This window comes from Lycium barbarum, chromosome 8 (assembly GCF_019175385.1).
Source record: "Lycium barbarum isolate Lr01 chromosome 8, ASM1917538v2, whole genome shotgun sequence".
In the NCBI taxonomy this organism is placed as follows: Eukaryota; Viridiplantae; Streptophyta; class Magnoliopsida; order Solanales; family Solanaceae; genus Lycium; species Lycium barbarum.
In genome coordinates, this window is record NC_083344.1 from 35683401 (window position 1) to 35707390 (window position 23990).

The 23990-nt window shown below is 37.3% G+C and overlaps 1 long non-coding RNA gene across 1 annotated transcript; it reads right to left on the bottom strand.

Annotated features, from left to right (window-relative positions):
* Nucleotides 1-13633: 13633 nt before the first annotated feature.
* On the bottom strand, nucleotides 13634-17967 carry LOC132606116 (uncharacterized). The gene is made up of 3 exons (XR_009569601.1): nucleotides 17781-17967; nucleotides 14902-17415; nucleotides 13634-13871 (listed from the first exon to the last, which is right to left on the bottom strand). It is a non-coding gene; the product is annotated as an uncharacterized LOC132606116 (long non-coding RNA).
* Between the last annotated feature and the right edge of the window lie 6023 nt (nucleotides 17968-23990).

The window sequence follows — 23990 nt, forward strand, 5'->3', positions numbered from 1 at the left end:
ATGAACTAGGATCACAAACTCAGGTCAAGAAGTGAATTAGAATCATAATCAGACTCAGCATCACAGAACAGAGTTACCCGAAGGCAGCATATCACATTATACCTTACTTGGCTCTAGGACATGCCAAAGAAAGAAAGGGTAAGCCTTACATACCTGCGCCGCGACCAACTAGTCACGCTTGTGCCTCCAACTTGTTAATCTACATTCAAGAGGATTCATCCATTCATTAGATTCGTTGTCACATACTTGCCCTAATCTTTCAAACAAATTCATTTATATTCTGTCGGAATTTCGGCAGCATCTCCCCTGTAAATGTACCAACCCCGAGAATATTGCTCGGCCCAATTCAACAACAACAATCCGGGAATTCAACCCGGCCAAACCAACAACATCAATAAGAGGTTCAAAACACATTCTAACATTAGTAGCTCTTTTATATACAATTCGACAATATTCTGTTTTCATTCAAATCAACCGCATACGATCGAACCAACATCAATATTCGTACACTCAAGTACTAATCCAAAACACTTAAACAAGATTCAAAAAAAAAAAAACACTTCGGACAATCCCACAAAATGTTCAAATCAGCCCATCCAATACACAAGCAAATCTGAAATCTTCCAAGTCCAAGAAAACATCAACAATACATTTCTTTTCTTCCAAATTCATCAACTACACTAACAATCCATAATTTAACAACATTAGCCTTACAAATACAAGAAACCATATTAAGATTACATCAAGTACCAAAACAGCCCACATGATTTCAACCTCACTTTGAACTATTAAGCCTTCATTTTATAACATAGTAGAATCTACAACATAACAACCCAAACATACTAAATAAAATTAATTCATTCCTTGACACACAAAACAGTCCATTTTCGGCCAGCCCTTCAACACACAATTCCCATGGTTGTTCATTCATTCCTTCTCACTACAACACATTCAAACATGCTAAATACAATTCATTCTTCATTCCTACACACTACTACATACATACGGCCAACACTTCCACATGCATAATTTCATTAATTGCTTTCATTTCCACATTCCACAACATGTGCAAACCATCCATAAAACACATAAAGAAAATCAAACCTCACCTTTTTCCTTCAACCTTTCTAATCGGCTAGACTTGTTCATAACCACAACGAACGATTTTCTTGCTCCAACAACTACTCCACGTCGTAGAGGACCTTCCAATTAGTAGGGAAGCTTGAAGAAACAAAATTTTCTTGATCAATCTTGAGGGGCAAGTTTCGGCCAGCCCCTCCCTTGGCCGAACCCCCCTCCAATTTTTTTCTCCCTCTCTCTTTTTCTTGAATTGTCTAGAGTGAAAGTGATGGATTTTTTTTTTCTTTTTCAAGACTTTGGCCCTATATATACATATAGTTTTTGTGGCATGTGAGGGGCACATGCCCCTCTCTAGAGTTTTCTTGAAATTCCATAAAAAGAAGACTAATTTGTCATCCTTTTTAATTCTTTTTCTTTTTCATTTCATATATATATATTTTTGTCACTTGGCCAATATGGCCCTTTTTAAATGCTCATGAACCTTTTGGTGAAATTCCCGTTTTGCCCCTATTCTTTCCGCAATATTTCCATAAGTCATTTTGCGAATTTCTCTTCTTGCCCTTAACCTCTTACCATATTTCCATACTAATAATAGTCACAAATAATATTCATGACAACTTGTGCATTAATATATCTTTTGAAAATGGTTTCGCCCTTAACTTTCCACGACGACTTTAGAATTTTCCAAACGTACAATATACGGGCTATAACACTTCAGACGCTATTCAAGCCTATCCAAATTCCAAAACTGTACTGCACTTTCTGTCTCTTTTCTAGTCTAGCCTGTCGCATTCTATGTGACCTCGTATGGTTTCCCAACCATTCCGTATACATTAAATTTCTCTTGGATTACTCCAGCTCCTGACCTGCTGCTCACATCTGAATTTTTACAAAAATTTTTTAGAAAACTTCCCAGAGGTCACCCATCATGAAATTGCCCCCACCTGAGCACGCTTAACCTCGAAACCTTGGTGGAATTTGGCGCCTTAACGCCGATATAATCACGTCCACTTCCTTGTATATCCTTTACTACATAATCTAGAGCAAGTCAAGGTTTTACAGATTCTGAGACACATTCGTAACACGTCCTTTCTTATGAAATTACTATTTTACCCTTTTCGGTCTTCCATACCACCTTTACAAATTCTTATCATTCGAAATCTATACGCACCAAATACCAACAATACCTTACAGAGCATACGGCTATATATCACATCCTAGCCGCCCAGAACTTTCTGTTTCAGGGAACAGAATGATTATCTCCAGACTTGCCCTTGTGACCCTTCCATATCATTTCCCATCTTCTTCCGAAGTATGTAGGACTTGCATATAAGGGATCTCATGTCCTATGACTTGACTCTATCGCACGATTTATGATAGAAAGAAGGTCAACAATCTCTAGATGCCCCGTAGCCTCCTGTTTATAAGTGTGGCGCGCTACACACCCATAAACAAGACTCTACCGGGCACGACTTTGCAGACAACCCTTAGACCGACCTGCTCTGATACCACTTTGTCACACCCCGACCTTACTAGGGTGTGATGGGCACCCGATCCTTACTTAGGGCCGAGCGAACCCTTAGACTCTTGCTGCACATAAAGTTACGTCAAACTTTTAAATCAAATCAGATAAAATACATGGTAAATTTTTTTTCTTTCTTTCAGAAGTGTTCTTTCTCGAAGCTTCCAAACGAACAAATCTATAGTCATACAAAATTCAATACATAACACAGACCGACATATCGGCTGACGGAGCCGCTTACAGACTGACATACTATACCCACGACGCTGTCTGCAAAGTCTCTAACACCATACAGAAACCATAACACATACACCATACCCTGACTTGGAAGTCCTCCAGGAGCAAATGGAGTTCGCCACCACTGCTGAAATATCTTTTATAGTGTCCTCATCTCGTCTTGGAGTACCTGCGCGGCATGAAACGCAGCCCCCAAAGATCCGGGGGTCAGTACGGAATATGTACTGAATATGTAAGACATAGAATACAGAAGCAGAACCATAATCGAAACAAATGGTACCAAGGGTGAGCATATTATCCAGATTGCCGAATTACTTACTTCTCAGACACGGATCATGCAGACCAATACCGACCATACAGACCGACACAGACCGTACCGACCAATACAGATCATACAGACCGTACAAATCATACAGAGCGTAACAAAATCATACAGAGCATACAAAATGCCGACATACTTACTTTCCAGACACCGATCGCACATACCGATATCAGACATCAGAAGGAGTGTGGCACGTACAGAACGCACAGATAATGTCATACGTCAGACGGAGTGCAGAACGTACTAAATGCTCAGATGATGTCATATATCGGACGGTATACAGAACGTACAGATTACTCAGATGATGTCATATATCGGACGGAATACAGAACGTAAAAATTACTCAGATGATGCCATATATCGGACGGAATACAGAACGTACAGAATACTCAGAATCGTATGTCACATATGCGTATAACAGAACCCGACCCTGTGATAAGGGACGCGGTAAACAGAATCATCATATGTCAAAGTCATGTATCATATATGCATATATCAGAACCCGACCCTCTAGTGAGGGCGCGGTAACAGAGCCCGGCCCTCTAGTACGGGACGCGGTGAACAGACAGATCATATGCCATCCTGGCCACCACCCCATATCATCATATCATCATACCATATAACAGAACCCGGCCCGCCTATGAGGGACGCGGTGAACAATGCAGGGGATTGCGCACGATAACAGAACCTGGCCCGGGACGCAGTGAATCATATCATAGCGGACACACGAGGACAAAACAGAACCTGGCCCGGGACGCAGTGAAAGATACATTGAGTCATGCACGAGCAGAGTCGTGAGAAACCACATGCATAGGAATCAAGACTCGACAGACCAGTATACTTACCGATACCTGGGGGCTCGGAACAGATTTCAGGTCAATCCGACGTAGTATGAGAAAGTTACGTGCATTCGAAGTACAGAACGCTTTATAAGCGTTTCAGAAGCCTTTTTTGGGGAATCAGAGTCATAGTCAAATCAGGCACCTTCGGATGTCCTTACGAATCAGATCAGATAGAGATTTTGGAACCATACCCACGTATAAGAAAATTATGGACGTCTTGATACAGAAACCTCTTCGAACATTTCAGAGCAATCCGAGATCGTATACGGAAGTTAGGGACATTAAATCTTACAGAAGTTCTCGAACCAGAATAAACATATCAGAATGCTCTTATCAGGATACTGATTTCGGAATTCTCATATCCGGATACTCATATCGGAATACTTATATCAGCATACTTACATCAGAATACTTATGTCAAAATACTCATATCGAAACACTTATATCAGAAGACTGATATCAAAATGCTTATATCAAGACACTTATATCAAAATACTTATATCAGAATACTTATATCATAATACATATATCAGAATACTTGTACCAAAATTCTTATATCAAAATACTTATATCAAATTCTTATATCAAGGGATGAACTAGGGTCACAAACTCAGGTCAAGAAGTGAATTAGAATCATAATCAGACTCAGAATCACAGAACAGAATTACCCCAAGGCAGCATATCACATTATACCTTACTTGGCTCTAGGACATGCCAGAGAATGAAAGGGTAAGCCTTACATACCTGTGCCGCGACCAACAAGTTACGCTTGTGCATCCAACTTGTTTGCCTACATGCAAGAGAGTTCATCCATTCATTAGTTCCTTCGTCAAGTACTTGCCTCACCCTTTCAATACATTCATTTATATTCTGCCGAAATTTCGGCAGCACCTCCCCTGTAAATATACCACCCCCGAGATTCTAACTCGGTCAATTTTGTCAACAACAATCCGGGAATTCAACCCGGCCAAACCAACAACAATACCAACAACATCAATAAGAGGTTCAAAACACATTCTAACATTAGTAGCTCTTTTATATACAATTCGACAATATTCCGTTTTCATTCAAATCAACCGCATACGCTTGAACCAACACCCATATTCATACGTTCAAGTACTAATCTAAACCATTTAAACAAAATTCAAGAATGCCTCGGGCAAATCACAAAATATTCAGACAATCCTAACAATGCACCATGGAACCCGAAATCTTCCAACTTCCATAGAAACCATCACAACACATTTCTTTCTTTAAGATTCACAAACCATACCAACAAACCACACCTTAACAACATTATTATCATAATTACAAGAAACTACATTTGATTCAAATTGGCTTCCAAAACAGCCCGCAACAATTACGAGACCAACTTGGGCCATTAAACTCTCATTTACATCACATAAGCCACAACACAATAACCCAAACATACTAAATAAAATTAGTTCATTCTTGGACATGCAAAACAGTCCATTTTCGGCCTGCCCCTTCCACACACAAATTCCATGATTTTTCACCCATTTTCCACACGTTAATACAACACACAAGCATGTTGAATACTAACTAATTCATCACCCCAACACAACTCTACATACACACTGTTAATCACACACATACACGGCCAAACATCAACTCCAATATTTTATGAGTTCCATTCATTTCCACACATACCATAACATACACAAACCAAGCATAACATATAAAAGTAAGAATTGAACCTTACCTTCTTCCATCCATGTGTTCCCACGGCTAGAGTTATTCAAGACCACAACAAACGATTGATTTGCTCCAATAACTATTCCACGTCGTAGAGGGCCTTCCAATTAGTGGAAAACTAGAAGAAAAATAATTTTTCCATGATCAACTCATGGGGCTGGTTCGGCCAGCCCCTATTACCGCCCCCTCCTTCTTTTTTTTCTTCATTCTTTCTTGAATTGTCTAGAATGAAAATGAAAATTTTGTCTTCCTTTCAAGACTTAATCATATATATATATGTAAGCTCCCAACATGTGAGGGGCACATGCCCCTCTCTAGAGGTTTCTTTCATTTTTTTGGATTTTCCTTTAAAGTTGGTCAAAGAAGACCATTTGTCTTCTTAAGCAAGTTTTGACCCCTTCTTCTCTTTAATTCACAAATAGCCCTTATAGTTAATAAAATTTGGACATGCACCATGCATGTCACACGGCCAACATGGCCATTTCATGAACTTCTTGGACCTTGCAAAATTCCCATTTTGCCCCTATTCTTTCCGCAATATTTCCATAGGCCATTTTGCGAATTTCTCTTCTTGTACTTAGCCTCTCACAATATTTCCATACTAATAACAGTCATAAATAATATTTATAACAACTTGTGCTTTAATATAATTTTGAAATTGGTTTCGCCCTTAACTTCCCACGACGACTCTGAATTATCCAAACGTACAAAATACGGGCTATAACATAAAGCATGATCAATATCAATATAGAAGCATAAATAGCAACATAAGAAATAGCGTAGGATGGGAGATGGCAATATCATCGTCATATGCACTTACTTGTCTTTCATAGGAACTTTCCATTGCTAATATGTACTTGTGTATATACATCATTATCCGTATTCCATAATAGTACCCGTACCATGTTTGTGCTCGGATTCGTATACATGCCCTTATTCACATTCATTTACATAGTCGTATCATATTCATATTCACGTCATATACATAATCGTATCATATACATAGCATTTACATAGCATACCCGACCACGTAGGATTGGTGTTTCATACATACGTGGCCAACCAAGGCTCAAGGTTGCTCATACCTAGCCCTACCAAGGCTTTAGGGTTACATCTACCTGGCCCTACCAAGGCGTCAGGGTCATCCGTACCATCTTCAGAGTTGTACGCGCGTTTCGTAATCGTATACATACTTATTTACATATCATACCCGGCCTCAGAAGCTCGGGGTTCCATAATAGTCTTACATAGGTACATACATATACTAGCTCATAAGCATCATTTCTATTAACATCATTATCATCAGCGTCATCATTATCGTCATCGATATCATTATCACTATTATCGACATTCGTCACATTTGCCTTAATGGGCCTACTTGTCATACAAGGAATTTAGTACAATCGTAGCATATCAAGGATCATAAGCTTAGTAGCTTTGGAGATAGAAGCGTTTGGAGAACATCATAAGCTCGTAAAAGATTTAGATGATTGGCCAAAGAACCATGCCTTATGAAAGAAGGGTTAGCCTTACATACCTTTTCCGTCCGACTATTTACCACTTGCACGTTCTCTTTCAACGGTTGCGTTTATACCTTTATTAAAGTCATACTACCGTTAGAATCGACAACTAGCACACATGGCTACAGCTAGAGAAAATCGGACAACATCTCCTTTATTTATACGACATTCCTCCATAGCGTATATCAACTCCCAAACGTCAATAGTGCATTCACAATACCATAACAATAATCATTATTCGTCCACATTATCCACTTTTCTAGACTTACTTTCAATTACTCATATCCATGGCTATAACACACAACTATGTCCATTCACATACATTGCTCATCTCATGTTCTCAACATCATTTATAACACATTTACATCACAATACATCAAGACTCATAACTCAATTCAAACTATTTCTCAAAATGTCATTATTCATCATTCATGACCCATTTTCCTATACTCATCTAATGTCCAAGTATTTTAACTCTCAAATACCTTAAACAACATATAAATACCATAAATCTTACCTTAGATGTTGTAGGAATGAGCCTTGGTCGAGATACTTCACTTGAGCAAAAACCCTAGTTTTCCTTCAATAAGATTTTCTTGACTTGAATAATCTTAATGGGTTTCCTTACACTTGATTTATGTTGTTGATGACTAATAATCCTTGAAATCTTGTGGAATAAATGTAGAGAGATGTTTTAGAGAGAAGGGATGAAATGTGGAAATGAAATAATAAACTTGGTCCCTTATTTAATAACCCAAAATCTGATCTTAAATGAACAGCACAGTGGTCGTAAACTTGGTTTACGGTCCGTATTTTAATTTACGGACCGTGTTTAATCATATCAGAACCAGAAACTCAGGCTGAGACGTGGTGATTTACGGACACAGTTTACAGGCCGTAAACCACTTTACGGTCCGTATTTTGGGTCGTATTTAACCATTTGCTCATTTGGCAGAATGTTGAAGTTTTGGAAGCCAAAATACGACATGGCAGTTTACGGACCGTATACCACTTTACGGTCCATATTTTATTTTTCGACCAGCTGGCCAGAATGCAAACCTGCAACTTTTCACATCTCCAAAACCTATATTTATCCATTATGGAGCATAACCTATCGCTTATTGCAATTGCCTTCGGAATCTTACTTAGGGTCGGCAAATGTTATTTCTTACTCATGAAAACATTGGATAGTCGTACTCCTCGCGGGTTCATTCACTTGGAAAATAATGGAGGATTTTTCCGAGGTGTAACAGTACTCGTCGCGGCCCCTAGTCGGGTCATGATAGTATGATTCCATATGGGTGATCGTGGACAGACTCACGAAAGCAACTCATTTTTCTTCCTGTCAGAACCACATACTCAGCAGAAGATTATGCAAGGTTGTATCTCAAGGAGATTGTGCGACTCCATGGTATTCCGATATCCATTATCACAGACAGAGGAGCGCAATTTACAGCCAAGTTCTGGAAATCTTTCCAAGAAGGTCTAGGTACTCAAGTAAAGCTTAGCACGGCATTTCATCTGCAGACTGATGGGCAAGCCGAACGTACCATTCAGAACTTGGATGATATACTAAGGGCATGTGTTCTAGATTTTGGTGGTAGTTGGGATGACCACTTACCTCTAATTGAGTTTGCATACAACAATAACTACCATTCCAGTATCCAAATGGCTCTGTATGAAGCTTTATATGGAAGGAAGTGTAGATCCCCATTGGATGGTTTGAAATAGGAGAAGTACAGCTAATAGGCCTTGAGTTGATTCAACAAGCAATAGAAAAAGTCAAGGTGATCCTAGATCGATTATTGACAGCCCAAAGTCGCCAAAAATCTTATGCGGACAACCGTCGGTGAGACTTAGAATTTTAAGTTGATGATTGGGTATTCTTAAGGGTGTCACCAATGAAAGGAGTGATGAGATTTGGTAAGAAAGGAAAGTTAAGTCCTTGATACATTGGACCCTATAAGATTATCCGCAAAGTGGGTCAAGTAGCTTCTGAATTGGACTTGCCTCTAGAACTTGAATCGGTCCATCCAGTTTTCCATGTCTCAATGCTCCGCAAGTGTGTTGGAGATCCTACGAGGATTGTTCCGATAGATGATGTTCAAGTGACAGAAAGACTGACTTATGAAGAAGTACCCATTGTCATACTAGATAGGCAAGTACGAAGGCTTAGAACTAAAGAAGTGGCCTCAATTAAAGTCTTATAGTGAAATAACAACCGAGATGTAATGACTTGGGAAGCAAAAGAGAGTATGAAATCCAAATACCCGCACTTATTTCAGCCCCCAGAAGAGATCCACGATGAAACATCAGGATTATGAGGTATGTATGTTTTCTTTTCATCTCCTCACTTTACAATTCAAGAATATTCTAGAAAGCTCTCCACTCTTCATCCACAAGAACTCAAGAGAGATTTGTGATCAACTTCATCAAACCAACAAAATTAAGTGTATGAAACTCATTGAAGTTCATCCAAGCCAAGAAATTCCAATGGAAGGGAACTAGGGTTTTGGTGTAAAAGGAGTATTTCCACTCAAGGATTATTCCTACACTATCTAAGGTAAGTTTTATGATCTTTTCATTTTTTTTAAGGTAATGAGAGGTTGAAATACTTAGATTATGGAAGGAGATAGAAAATGGGTCACAAAGATAAGAATAATGAGATTTTGAGTAGTAGTTTGGAATGAGTTATGAAGATTGATATGTTGTGATTGTAAGTATACTATAAGTGACATTTAGAACATGGGATAAGTACTATATTTGAGAAAACTGAGAAAACGCAATAGTGAACTATGACCATGATTATGGAGGAATTGAAGTGAAATTGTGAAATGTGGATAATGTAGATGATTGATGATTGATGATTGTTGCTTATAATATTGTGAATGTTGTTATAGATGTTTGGGAGTTGATATGTAATATGAGGAAAGTTGTATAAACAAAGGAAATGCTGCCCAATTTTCTCTAGCATTAGTAAGCACGTTCCTATAATCAATTAGCTAATGTTGATGCAAAATCTCTTGAAGGTAGAAACGTGAGCATTAAAGGAGAACAATTAAGCGAGAGAATTGTTAAATGTAAGAGGTATGTAAGGCTAATCCTTTCCTTCTATGGCATGACTCCTATGGCATGAATCTTCCTATTTTTCCATGATCTTACTAAATAACGGAAATTATGAGTCCATGACTATAAATAGTTACATACGCATATGATAAAGAAAGGAGATACGATACGAGCATGATAGTGATGACGATGACTTAAGTATAAAGAATCTTAAAGTGAGGTACGATGTCCATGAGGTTAATGATCCTAAGTGTGATTCCATTGATGCTTTTTCTTGTGTACACTCACCATAAATGTTAGTCCCCTCAAGGTGAGATATGATGATTATGATCACTTCATAATGTAACCGGGGTTTCTCGACCTTATGTCACCCCGACATAGCCATAGTTTCCATCAAGTCCTAATGTATGTTTGATGATAAATGAAAAATAATGTTAAGTTTATGATGAGTATATGATGATGCGATTCCACCGTGCCTAAACGGCCGGGCCTGTCTGTCACGACCCAGCTTGGGGCCGTGACGGGTACCCGGGGCTAGCCACCGAGCACCACTCGTGGTACTACTCATCTTGCTCATTTAATGGTGTTTTATCCGCTTTATACTCAAATTGTAGGAAAATCATATTTTATATGGAAACATAAATACTTTTTATATGCATTTGCCTCTCGGCCATCAAAATAATATATACATATGATAGCATCTCGTGAGGCCATCTAACCCACACTGCGCATCTACGAGCCTCTACTGGAGTACTAAACATAGGGACGGGACAAGACCCCGTCATGCCGAAAAATACATATACATGAATATACACAAAAGAATCGTGATAAGCACCTCCGAACAAGGGAGTGCTTTCAATCAGCTGACATCTACTACTGGTCTAGGTCGAGCTCTCCTCCCTGTCTACCTGTGGGCATGATCACAGCGTCCAACGAGAACGGATGTCAGTACGAATATTGTACTGAGTATGAGAGGCATAAACAAGGAAATAAGGCAACGATATACAAGAAGCATCAATATGGAATAACTGTATCTGACTGTCTAGTGTAAGAGAAATAATGCATGCTGGCTTATTCATAGTCATCATCAGGTCATGTGTGCATAAATATATAAGTTGCCCGCCCATATAGGTACCGTGTAATAATGTATAAGTTGCCCATCCACATCGGATCGGTGTGATAATCATAACATTAACCTGCGTCCAGGCCTCCCGCGTCTGGGGTATCATCTTCTGCCGCCCACTAGTGGTGTCTGCCCATGCCATTTGGCCATGGAGTATCGTATAGCTGCCCGCCTTGGCGGTGACTGCCCGGCCAACTAGGCGCGATGTTATATCATCATCATACATGCTCATCATAATATTCTTATCGTAACATACTTATCATAATACATGCATAAGGCTTATGAACAACTTTACTTTATCGGGGTGACGTAAGGTCGTGATCCCCCTATTTCATTATGGACCAATTATTGACATTCTGCCTCACCTTGAAGGAACTAACATATAAGCTGAGTGTGAGCAATAAATAACATCATGCCATTTTAGGATCATCATATCATATCTCTTATCTTATATTACCATTCATAGATATAGGCTTTTAGCTTTCCGGAATATAGGAACTCATGAAGAGAAAGAAAAATTATGCTATGAGGGTCATGCCATTAGAAATAAGGGACTAGCCTCACATACCTTTGACGTTTAACTAAGCTATCGTTCGCTTATTCTCCTTCGATATCACGTTTCTACCTTCAAAAGAGAAGTCACATTTACGTTAGTTAAATCGACTATAAGAACGCGCTACTATTCCTAGGGAAAATTGGGCGGCACTTCCTTTGGTTATACTAATTTTCCCATATTCTATATCAACTCTCACACGCTCACAACAACATTCACAATATCGCAATCAACAATCATCATTTATATACATTGACCACAATCCACCATTTCTCTTCAATTTCTCCACATTTATGGTTAGAGCTTACTTTCACGTCTCCTTATATCTAATACATATTTCATGGCCTAAATTTCATTTATAACGTATTCATAATCACAACACTCCAACATTCATAATCCAACCCAACTACTATCCAACCATGACACTATTCACTCACAAATGACCCATTTCCTATGTCTTTTTACAATTCAAGTATCTTAACCTTCCAATACCTTAAAAAATATGTTTTAGTCATGAAACTTACCTTAGATGATGGTTGAACAATCCTTGAATGGAATTACTCCTTTAGCACCAAAACCCTACTTTACTTCTTTTGGGTTTTCTTGAGAAATATGAACTTTAGTGTGATTCTTACACTTGATTTCGTGGGTTTCATGTAGTTGATCACTAATTTCCTTTGGTTTTCTTGTGATGAAGAGTAGAGAGTATTCTAAACGCTTCTTGAGAGAAATATCGTGGAGTTGAAATGAATTGAATGAGGTTAGGTCTCCTTTTAATAACTTAAAATCTAATCCGGAATGAACAGTGACTGAAGTGCACAGTGGTCGTAAACCCAGTTTATGGTCCGTATTCCAGTTTACGGGCCGTATATCGTGGTCGTATTTAAGAATATCAAAACCAGAAAGGTAAGCTGAGGATCATGGCAATTTACGATCGCAGTTTACGGGCCGTATTTCAATTTACGGTCTGTATTCCAAGTCGTATTTAACCATTTGGCAGAAAGTTGAAGTTTTGTGAGTTGGAATATGACATGGTGATTTACGGGCCGTATACCACTTTACGGGTCCGTATTTCACTTTACGGTTGACTGGGCCGAAATGCAAATCTGCGACTTTCAAGTCTTCAAAACCTATAATTAGTCATTGTGGAGCATAACATTATCCCTTGTTCCCATTGCCTTTGAAATCTTACTTAAGGTCGTCAAACGTCGTTCCCTTCTCATTAAAACATCGTATACTCGTATTCTTCGTTAGTCTATTCCACTACAAGAAAAATGGCTATTAGAGACGGGAAAAACGGTCCCTAAAAGTCTGATTCTGGTCCCTAAAGGTCAATAGCGACCGAAAAAACTGGTCGCCACCCGTCGTAATAGGCTCCGACGCTAAAGGTCAACAACGACGAGATGTAATATCTGGTCCCTAAAAACACTTAGCGACCAGGTTGGAATCTGGTTCCTAAAACATCTTTAGGGACCGAAATTCTTGTCCCTAGAAGGATTTTAGCAACACTAGTAATAATCATTTGGGACCGGAAATCTAGTCGCTGCAATAATTTCCTGCATCATTGAATGTGATTCCAATGAATATATGCTGCCATATTTGTTTTTTAAGTATCATACAATTTACTAAATAGAGAACCAAAAAGCATAAACAAAATTATAAATAATATCATGCTTTCATTTATATTTTGTATTAATTACAAAAATAGGAAACAAAGTAGCACTGTAGTCACTACATTTTACAGAACCCCTCAGCCAAAAATATGTATCATCCTTAGAGAATAAGATATGCTTTCTCCTAACAGTCCTAGTAAAATGATAATCTACTGGCAAGTTGTATGGATTCTTCAGATCTTGCATCTCCATTTTGTATGCTCTAAGTCTCCAGAAACTGCAAAAAACACCGGAAAAAGAAATTCTCCTAAGAAAAAAAATAAAGATAGACTATAAGAATTGGTTAAAATAATTGTTCAACATAATTATTGCATAAACTAAACAACTTGTTCTGAAGCTAGTTACAATATAACTAAGCATAGTAAAAAATAAATGGAAACGACCATCCTAGAAAATAAGGAAACTAAGCAAAACAATCATAAAATAACAAAATCATTCTTTTAACAACAATCTACCCAATAAGACAAACTGAATTCTGATGAAACAAAATAAATCCCAATCAAATGCTCACAATCACTAAGAAATTGAGATTCTCATTAATACACACCAATATGGGGTTCGGTATATGATATTAACCGGCTTAACTATTTTAATTGTTTCGAAACTTGACATACAATATTTTTCTAACAGTCCATATACTAGCCTATAGTAATCCATTCACTAACATGACAAGTGATAAATAGTGCATTAAATTTGCTCAAGTTGGTTTGACACACCCATTCATTATGTGATTGGATGGTGCACTTTCTCCTATATACCAGTATATGCAAAAGTTTCTTAGTTGTCAATCTATCTCCATCTATGTGGTTTACTACAACAACTTTATCACCATCAGGTAGCAATTAATAATTTAGTGGTTTACTACAGCTACTTTATCACCTTCAGGTCAGATGTATTGGATGGAATTAGTTCTAGCTGTGTTTACCCTCTTACTATCTTCATTCTTACAGAATGTTTCTGTTTTCAAAAGCATGTATATGTATATGAATAGTGGACACAATCCATTCATTTTCATACAACACAAGAGCACTAAGATCATGGGGTGAAGGCACACTGTCATTACACAATGGGTAAGGTGCGGAGCTACACTCTAAAGACAGATTCACTAGATTCCGACCTTCCCGCTGCTCTGTATAGTCCTATATAATAATTCAATCCCTATTAAAAGAGGAAATGGAACTTCACGGTTAGCAGATCAGAATAGAGAGGGACAAGCAAAACAAGACTTCCTGCACACTTGCACATACCTATCGTCGCACTAAGTGGTTTATATGCACATCCACCTTAGCACCATATAGTTTAAGTCAAATCATTGCAGCATTGTCTCCATTACGAACACTCTGTATGCATTGCACGAATGTTTTTGGATTTCCCAAAGTTTCAACAGCTACGTTAACATTCGAGCCTCCTGTGACATGCCGTTCCATTTGAATGGCTGATAACATTAGTTTAAGCAATCAATTTGTTTTCTGATGCAATGCTACATTTACTTCAGAAGAGAAGTTTATTGGATGACCTCGCATTCCCTATCATACTGGCCTTATCCATAAGTGTACATATTAATCAACAACAACAACAACATACCGAGTTAAATCCCACAGTGCGCATACAAATGTACTCTTTGCCTTAACGTATACTAGTAATTGCAGCACATCTAGAAATTTTGATCAATCATGACATGTCTAGAGAGATGAAAGACTGGTACAATTTATCTTTTTTGATCGACCAAGAAAAGTTTAGACAACTATAACTGATCAATAGAATTGCAGAGTAAAGAACGAGTACTATAGAGAAGCATCGCTTCATTTTATGTACTACTGTATGTGCTCCTGTTATGTAACCCATAACACAAAACAATAAAACTGAAGGAACTCAAGGACATCGCAAGAATTCAAAAAGATCATCTAAAATAAGAGAACATATAGAGCTAAGACTAAAAGAAGACATACATAAGTATAAAGTTAATGCACAATATCTCTTGTTTCTAACTAACATGTTTCACTCGTGGCTATTTTGAAGAGCACCAGGATACCGACAAAATTGAAAGCAAAAGTGTATAACAAGTGCAAATAAAATAGACAAGTTAAGTGTATAGTGATACACTATTTCCACAAGTTAAATCCTTTACTCTAACCTGTTGATGATATCCTTAGCTATAAACTATATTCTGAACTCATCTTGATGTAAATCAATAATGCAATAAACCATATGATTCCCACAAGAGACCACTAGCATTTAATTGAACATCCAAATGAAGTACCTAAACTAATTTCAGGTGTTACCAACTTAGCAGTAACTAAACTAAGGGAGGATCATACTTATATCCAAGAAATACTTTCCTTCCTTTTGGAGCAGCCCTTAAACCCCCTGCATATAGTTCTGTTCGTTCACCCATGAAGAAGACTGAAGCTTTTAGCCATAACATCTTTTAGTAAACCATTACACTGGCTTCAATGACCGACAGTTTTGGAGACACCAAAAGAAACGAGGTGGCAGATATATGTAACTAATAATTTCTAGTTTTACTATTTATATGTCACTACCTCCGGTCAAGATAGCGTTGCGCTCTCCAAAATATGGAGCTTTAATTGCAACTATATTTAGGACACCCCTGAGTTTGTTCCTTATTACTGGAGCCAGTGCACCCCCCTCAATGCCCTCTGCGATTATGAAAACTAGGTATTTCTCCTTTACTGCATTGTCCAAATTTTTACCAACTCCTTCGGGTTTGTAATTATTTTATCAACCAAAAGCAAGTGCAACATTAAATTTTTATGCCCTATAAATACCTTGATATACAACAGGTACTAGTTCTTAACAGAAGCAGTGGCTACCTTACAATCGGTGTCTTCCATCAGCATTCAGAAACCTATATACAATTACTACATGGATATACTCCGTTTATAACTTTTCGTTACATACCTGGTTTATATCGTAATCCAATTAGGCTTAAGGTGTGCATCACATTTTTGAAGAAAAAAGTAAAAGAAGGGGACAATTAACTAAAATAGATGGAAAATGCAGAAGTAGGAGGATGGAAGAACATCATTTGCAGGCCTCAGAAAGAGTCGAGAAGACTTGACATATGGAAAATCAAACTTACAACACTAGTAACTTTTACTATGTAGAATGAATTGATTTTTTAAGTAGTGCACCGTCTATATTCCAGTGGACTTGAAGACAATTATAACCTGAATATGGACAATGTCTAAATATTTATTTCTCTATCCTCAGAAATCAAAAGCAACTCTTTATCTAAAAAGAAGGAATAAATAAATAACACCGATGGCAATTAAACTACTTTGAGAAATAATCACAATAGAATCTACCAATTTACACAAGTATGAAAGAGGGGACAGGCAAACGATTCCGAGGCACAAATCATAGATACTTATTCTAGTTTCCTCGTCATTTTGGACCACACACAACATAAGATGAGCTCCTTTAATGGTTACACTCTAAGTATCATTCTTTCAAGTTCTTTATTTTTGTAATTTGACAACATTGGAATAGCTTTTCATTTATATATTCTAAGTTGCATGAATTTCCAAGCCATTTGTTTTGTTTAAACACCAAAATAACAGAGTCCCCATCAAATTTAAACATATAACAATAATGTTAGTGCTTGTAATGTACCCCTTTAAGAAAAGTTTCATCATCATTCACAATCTTGGGAGAGCCATACTTATTTCCAAGCAGTACATTCCTTCCTTTTGGACCCAAAGTCACACCACAAGCTCAGCCACCAAATCCACACCTGTCTGGAAAAAATTTCACCCAAGTCAAAATCTTGAAACCAACAAAACATAACAATAGTTAACGAAAATAAAGAAACTAGAAACCCTCTTAGAAATTTTTTGTATTGAACAATTTTTCAATCTGCCTCCAAACCCCATTTTAAATCTAACACTAGCCACCATTCTCATATTAAACCCAATACTCCAGCGTTTAGCCCTCACACCAAAACTATCAGAAGAATCAGTATCCAAGACTATTATTCTCAACAATCAAGGTTTAGTAAGTCGAAGAAAAGAAATTTCATGTTCTAAACCCAAAAAAGAAAAAACGAATAACAGAAATTTCATGTTCTATACCCAAAATGAAAAGACGAAAAAAATCGACACACCTGCTCAGATTAACAACTCATGTGTTCCAGTTTGTAAATCTTCAGCCGTCGGCAGCCTTTGGAGGAGTCGATGTTAGGGATTTTAGAAGATGTAGAGGATGGGTTTTCATTTTGGGTATAAATAAAAGAGAAAGGTGGGGGGCTTAATTAATACTTGTCCTCTGAACATAGAATATTAGGACGGGACTTTTACCTTTTTAGCAACCGGATTTAGAGCCTTCGCTAAAAAAATGAAAATTAGGGACCCAAAAATAATCTTGTCCCTATAAATACACTTTCAGGGACGAGATTTCAATCTCGTCGCCAAATCTTGGTCGCTAATAAGCAGTTTTCTTGTAGTGTTCGTTGTGCGTTCACGGGGAAATTTCTGAGGTGTAACAATGTCACCGCAAGGGCGGGCTGCATACGATTCCACCGTGCCTAGATGGTCGGGCATGTCACCGCTAAGGCAGGCTGCTGTGGTTACACCAAGCCTAGAGGACCGGGCATTACACCACTAGTGGGCTGCATATGATAGTTACCCGGATGCGGGTTAACGATGATGGTATATATTGTTGACACCCAATTTTGTCCCTCCTTTATTCCAATTCATTCTTTTGAGCTTCTAATAATTATTAATAAACTAAATATATTATTTTTCGTCCTTATTTTATTATTAGGAACTGTCGCTTTATTAATACATCGTATATTGCTATAATCTAAATAATATTCTTACTTTATTATAATGTTACTTGTATTTCATTAAATTACACCTTATTAATGCTAATGGCTAAATTATTATATCACATTCCCCACATGATTATGTTAATTCAGCCCATAATTGGTCTTAAAACTACTTGGGCTGAGGCCCAATTCGTGTAGGACCAGCCCAACAAGACAATATTCATCTTAGCCTCTCTCTAACTTCCTAAAGAAAACCCTAATTCCTAATTCTACTAGCAGCCTCCCGACGCTCTCTCTTCCCTTTCCATTCTTGACAAAGCTCCATCAATTCTTTTCTCTAGACGTAAATGGTTACTCCATTTTGGTGCAAATATTTTCTTCAAAACGTCCCAATCCTAGAAGACCCTCCTTTGGTGAATATAGACACATTAAAATCTTCAAGGACCAGAAAAGATCTATCCATTTTTGAGCAAAATCTGAATAAAAAAAAAAACTCAATGTTCGGATTAGCATGAGTTCGGACCCAACTTTGAATTTTTTATTTTCAAATTCCCGTTCATTAGAACCCTAACCCTAGCATTTTCCTCCTATAAATGGATCCTAAACTTTCAGCCGCAAGGGAACGGGAAAAAAAAAAGACCCGAAATTTACCTTTGCTTCGTGATTCAAACTGTGGCTTCAATGTTTTGAACAGCCATTGTATCTCGCTCCAAAGGAAGAATAGCCATATATCACTCAAAACTATTATATTTCACCTTTCTGTTTTAAATCTTCGGTTAAGCTGAGCACATCTGGGTTCGTCTTCTTTCGAGCGTAGATCTACGACCCAACGTCCCCTAGTTCACTGCATTCTAAGAAGGTCAGTGCAACTCCTTTCTTTCGTTTCTTTTCACTTCATTTAGATTTTTTATGTGTATTTGTGATCCTTGTTGGTGTCTAAAGTGCTTTTAATTTCGAGTTGGTTCGGGATTAGTATTTATATGTACGATGATGTAAAACAAGATGTCCATTTATCTTTCTGATAATGGTTGGCGCTTAATAGTATACTCAGTGCCTTTATTCGAAAAAATGGTTTAAAGATCTCGGTTTCACTGTTCGTGGAAAGCATCAGAAATTTCTTTTTCTTTCCGGTTTAAAGGTGATCTTCTATATGCGTTTGTTGTCCATATTCGGATATACGTTAGTAATAATCGTGATTTTGATTTCATCATTTAGATATAACGGAAGTATGGTTTGTGATTTTTTTTTCTTTCTCCTTTGCCGACCTATATACATTCCCCTGTTACCATTTTAAAATTCAGATTCATGTATCAATACCCTTTTAAGCGTATTAACATAGTTTCATATTTCACTATAATGTAGAATGTATGTGCCTTTTAAGCCTACAAATCACTGCAATGTAGAACGCACCATTGATGGTCATTGATTGTTGGTTTGAATCCTAGGTTGCTCTTATCTTTTGAAGTTTGTTAGTTTTGGATTATGTGCAATGTTTTATTCTGATATGGTTCTATTTTCTGCACTCAACATTAGTTTATTGTCATGCTTTTGATGATGAGGAGTTCTATTTTTATTGTTGTTGCAGTGCATTGGATATTCCAGTATATGTTTACATACATGTTTTCAAAGTAATATCAAATAATTGGCTAACTGCCACAGTCCTTAACCTTAATATCTATGAGTATTACATATGTTTACATACATATTTTCGAAGCAATATCAATTAATTAGCTAGCTGCTACAGTCTTTAACCTTTAATATTTTAGTCGGATGCTCGTTCTCAAAATGCTTGATTAATTTGGTTAGCGTAAGATTTGCTCCCTTGATTGAATGCTTTTGTGGAAGATGATGACGAGTGGCATTCATTGTATTGGTAAAAGTTGGTAATAACTCTTTTCCGCATATTCTGGTCACGCTCTTGGTCGACACTTTAATTTAAAGTTGGTGTTAAATTCGTTATTGTTGTCGGATATCAGGTCTATGAAATGGATTGTGATATGCTTTTATTCGCTAGACATTAATTATGAGTCTCTAACTAAAACTGTCACATAGGATTTGATATCTAACTTATATTTATATGAACCCGTAGCTAAGTTAGTAAAATCAAGTCCCTAAAAAGTGATTTGTATAGCGATTCTTTGAACCCCCATGAATTTTAATTTGTCGTTGCAATTAAGTTTCATGTTTGTTTCTCTTTGCAATTTGCATTTTATTGGACGTTGTTGGTTATGCTCTTTAAGATTTGTCTTTGTCCATTTATTTTCCTTATTGAATATGCTTATTTCCTAATCCTTTATATTTTCTTTTCTTTGTTTTCATGACATATGGGAGCATTCTTGAGTCTCGCAATGAGACTCGACATCGCTGCTAGGCCCAAGGCTTGTATTTGTATCTCCAGTAGCATCTCTCATCCTCCGAAAATGCACTTGAACGGGATGCCAAAGAGAGGGGAGAAGCAGCGGATATTCTCTCTTATCGTGTCGATTGAGTTTGCTTTATGATCTGCTAATATTTTTCTCAGTTCCTTTCATGGATATGGTTAAATTAAGAGGACTCTAAGTAGTTAATCTTATGGGAGTAGCTTATAGATAATGGATATATAGAGTTCTAGTATAATATATATTTTTTTTGGGGAGTAACGTATTTAAAGGTTTAGTAATTTAGTGTATTCTCTTCGGTTCAAGATTTTTAAGTTATTCTTTTACAAGGTTAAAAAATGGAGTTTACCTCTAATCATGCCTCAGACCGGTAGCTAAATTTGCTAATTCAACTACACCAAGTGAAGCATGGAGTCAAATAACGTATTTTTTTTTTTAAAAAAAAATAATAAAAATAAAACGAGCCTTTTGAAAGCTAAAAGATCACCTTTCCTTTATTTCTTTAAATAAAAAACAGTATGTTTTTCTGTTTGTTCTCAAAATTTATTTCTAAAAATTCAAACCTCTGTCTAAAAAATAATTTTCTAAACAGATAAGACAAGATTTCTTATAGTGCCTCATCATTTCATTTGAGACTTAATTAATCCATCGCTTTTGTTTAATTAAGATTTCCACTTACGTCTTGCTATTCCTTAAGTTCGGCTAGTATACTAAGTACTAAATCCATTGTGTCATCAAACGCAAAATTTTATATAATCACCTAATTACTTAAGATGAAATACTTTCTCCTATATTACCTATAAAAAATAAAAATATTATTTTTGTCCAAATTCCTTATAGTAACCTATGTTTGATCGGTAACCGTAATTAACGGATTCTAATGGATGCCTAATACCTTCCCATTAGGATATTTAGAACCCTTACCTAGAATTTATTAGGTTAGTAAGACCTTTAAAATTAGAGTTTATTTTAGGCATTTACTTAGCTAAAATAGGTGTCCTAATTCACCTTTTAAAATAATTAGGTGGCGACTCCTTAAATTAAATAATTAGGAATCACCGATATGTTGTACTCCGCTTTGACCCGGTTAAAATGGGGTATAACATATATGAGATTGGGATGTATGTGCTATGATGATATATGTAATACGATTATATATGATATATGTATGACATGCATCCATTCTTAAAGGTTAAGCAGGTTATATCTTCATCTTATGTCTTATTATTTCTCTATTATATTCATTTCATTCATGTCTTACATACTCAGTACAATGTTCGTACTGACGTCTGTTTTCTTTGGACGTTGTGTTCATGCCTACAGGTAGGCAGGGAGGTGATCCAGACTCGTAGGAGCTACTAGCAGACTTTGAGAGCACCCCATTTTCCAGAGGTGCCATTGATTTATTCTTTTGTGTATATATATGTTTTAGGCATGACGGGATCCTGTCCCGTCCCTATGTCTAGCACTCTATTAGAGGCTCGTAGATACACATGTTTGGGTAGTATGGTCTCACGATGTCCTTATTGTATGTATATTATATTGATAGCCTAAGGGCTTATGTATATAAAGGTAATTATGTCTCAAAGTGAAAAATGGTTTTCCTATGATTTGAGTATAAGACTAATGAATGAACGCTTGATGTGTACTGTCACGACCCAGCTCCGTGGGCCGCGACTGATGTCCTATTTGGACACCCCAAACAGACTTACATACTGACTCGTCATATTTTTATCTAACTCAGACTTTCATATTAATCATCTCAAACAGATTGAAAGCAAATATTATCTTAAGCGGTCGTACGTGCAAAACTTTTCATATCATAATCAGAAGGGGCGGCGGAATACACTTCGCCGAATATATACACACATATACAAACATACAGGCCATTTAGACCGCATCAAAATCAGATAGATTGGCGGAATGTACATCGCCAGATCTGTCTCAGACACATTTCAAACACAACCATATATGTACATATATATCAGAAGCCGACTAGGCTATCAAATGGCACAACGGCCCAAAACATATACAAATGCACACCGACGAGGCTGCCATGGCGAGTGGGATCATACAAACACACCTGAACAGAAGTAGGCACAACCCACATATACGTCTACAGACCTCTAAACAGACCAACCGAATCATATGGCTGGACAGGGCCCCGCCGTACCCCTGAACAAATACATACATATGTAGCGAACGAAGATATATACCAAAATGTAGGCTCCGGAATAAGAGGAGTACTCCAAATAGCAAAAGAGGGTGTCCTAAACTGGTGGATCACCAAACTGTGCGTCTGTACCTGCGCGCATGAAACGCAGCCCCCCGAAGAAAGGGGGTCAGTACGAAAGATGTACTGAGTATGTAAAACATAAAGTACAAAAATCCAAACCATAACTGAAGCGAAGGGTACAGAGAGAAAATACCGGATCAATATATCAAAACCTGTACTGAAGACATAAATACATAATGCAAACAGAAATCATGCATGAGGCTCAGGAACGTGGTCACCACTCCGACGCTGGTGCCACAACACAGCATAACTCCAGAAGGTTTCAAATCTCCGTACAACCCCGTACATAACACATCATCACAACATATCATAAGCCATATCACAACATAACTCCATAAACGGAACCCGACCCTATGGCGAGGTCTCGGGAACCGTAACACAGCATACTGCCGAATATATCATAGTGCGCACGATCACAAAAACCGGCCCGGGAACCGGCGAACGATATCATAGTAATGGGCACGAGCAGAGTAGTGCGGAAACCATATGCATATACACAATTTAATTCCAAGACTCGACAAATAAATACACACACACACACACACACATATATATATATATATATATATATATATATATATATATATATATATATATATTGAGGTCAGAAGGTTCAAAATAAGTATCGAGTCTGTCAGAATTAGTATACAAAAATATGAGCCTTTATAAATTTACAAAACTTTCGAAAAATACTTCATAAGCCATTTTCTGAAAATTTGGCGTCGTTCACATTTAGGAGCTTTCAAATAACTTATGGAACAAATCAAACGGAGCCTTAAATTCATAGGCAAAGGTTCCATATTTATATCGTACGTAAGTAGATTAAGTAAGACAAACGAAAGAAGTCTCGGGGCTAGTGGGCCCACCGCGGGT